We start from the raw sequence: 2,483 nt of genomic DNA on the forward strand, positions 1-2,483 counted from the left end.
CGCACGTTTCACCTACGTGCACGAATTTTCTGTGGTACGTGTATCTTGTCCAGACGCACAAAAAAGCCTCTTGGAGTGATGCCCTAAAATCAACAGGAAGTCGGCCATTTTGAATTTTACGTCAAATTTTGGATGATTTACACACTTCGTACTTTAACGAACTCCTGCTAGGGATTTAGTCCGACCGACCTCAAATTTCTGCTGTGCCTTCTAAAGGCATTGAAGATGAAAAGTTGTGCTATTTGCAAGTTTTCGTCAATGGGTGTGTCCGTGGCGTGGCGTCAGAGATCAGCTCTTCGCCATGACACGGAAGTTGTCGTAACTTCAGTGTACATGCTCACATCTGCACCAAACTGTACATGTAAGATGAGAGTCCCGCCCTGAACACATGTACATGCTGACATTCACCCACAGTCATAGCGCCACCTGCTGGCAAAAGGAAGTGACTTTTAACAAAGCAGCCCCCGCCGCACGTTTCACCTACGTGCACGAATTTTCTGTGGTACGTGTATCTTGTCCAGACGCACAAAAAAGTCTCTTGGAGCCATAGCCTAAACCCAACAGGAAGTCGGCCATTTTGAATTTTACGTCAAATTTTGGATGATTTACACACTTCGTACTTTAACGAACTCCTCCTAGGGATTTAGTCCGACCGACTTCAAATTTGTGCTGTGCCTTCTAAAGGCATTGAAGATGAAAAGTTGTGCTATTTGCGAGTTTTCGTCAATGGGTGTGTCCGTGGCGTGGCGTCAGAGATCAAGTCTTCGCCATGACACAGGAAGTTGTTGTAACTTCAGTGTACATGCTCACATCTGAACCAAACTTTACGTGCTTGATAACTCTCCCACCCCGCTATGGAGGACCGATCCTGACACAGTCAGAAATAAATACAGAAATAAATAAATGCTCAATAAATAAATAAGCATCCAATTAAATACACAAAAAAATAAAGTAAATAAATAAATGTAGGTAGTAATTAAATATACAAGGAGACATAAATGTATATATTTTAATTAGTGCCTTTACTTATTCACCTTTGTTATAATTACCTTATTTGTTTATTCAACTTTATTTATTACTAATTTTTTTAATGTATTTATTTATGTGTGTGTTTTAATATTTTTGTCTGTTTTATTCTTCCTTTGTATTTATTTACCTTATTTATTTTCACCCATGGTATTTATTTCTGCCTGTCTTAAATTTTTGTATGCATTTCTGCCTCATTATGCAAATGAGGAGGGGCTGTGTCTCAAGGGGTCATTCTCTGCTATTGGTGGACCAGTCAGACAGGAGAGCTCCTACTCTGCCTGCAGACATCAACGATCTTGCCCCTCACACAGTCAGATGGCTTCCTTCAGTGCGCTGAGGTGTTTAACAACTCTGAAGACAATACTACCAGCAATGTCTTCCTTCTTTTCACGTAGACGCTCCGACAGACAGTGCTTTCAGTTTGCTGCATGCATGGACACAGAACTGCGGTACAGCACACAGTAACGATGAAATGTGTGCTGTTCTCACATTCTTCCTCTGTATGTACACATAAACAACAAGGCAGGGAAATATAAAAGGAATTTATTTTATTGTTTGGGTACATTATTGTTCAGTGTACATGCTCACATCTGAAACAAACTTTACGTGCTTGATAACTCTCCCACCCCGCAGACATCTACACGCCAACACCGATTTATATTCATAGCGGCAAGTGCTATGTAGCTCCACATAGGGGACACAGGAAGTGACATATAACACCTTCATGCGGCGTCATAACCGCGTAGCAAATTCACAGCCGCACCGGCAGAGCTCCAGAATAACTCGGCCGGCTCACACGCGGACGCGCTTATAAGTGCGAGGGCCCGCCCAACGCTGCTTGCAGCTTTAATTTATTTTTTTTTATTTTTTTTTCTGCAAAGTAGGCCCAAATGACATGGCCTAAACATACTCGAAAACTCACCAAAATTTGCAAACATGTCAGAACCGGTGAAAAATTTCGTATTCTACAAGTTTCGCACATGGGCGTGGCAAAATGACTCGCTAGCGCCACCTAGAAAATTGGAAATGATTAGCCCCTCGTTCACGTTCAACCTACATGTACGAAATTTTCTGGGGACATGTATCGTATCAAGACGCAAAAAAAGCCTCAAGAACCCATAGCCTAAAGTCAAAGGTAGTCAATTTTAAATTTTGGATGATTTACACACTTCGTACTTTAACGAACTCCTCCTAGGGATTTAGTCGGATCGACGTCAAATTTCTGCTGTGCCTTCTAAAGGCATTGACGATGAAAAGTTGTGCTATTTGCGAGTTTTCGTCAATGGGCGTGTCTGTGGCGTCGATGATTCGCTATGAAACAGGAAGTTGTTGTAACTTCAGTGTACATGCTCACATCTGGACCAAACTGTACATAGGATGAGAGTCCCGCCCTGAACACATGTACATGCCGACATTCACCCACAGTCATAGCGCCACCTGCTGGCAACAGAAAG

This window comes from Micropterus salmoides, unplaced genomic scaffold (assembly GCF_014851395.1).
Source record: "Micropterus salmoides isolate LMB-PRFRI ecotype aquatic unplaced genomic scaffold, ASM1485139v1 Ms_hic_scaffold_22, whole genome shotgun sequence".
NCBI classification, from domain to species: domain Eukaryota; kingdom Metazoa; phylum Chordata; class Actinopteri; order Centrarchiformes; family Centrarchidae; genus Micropterus; species Micropterus salmoides.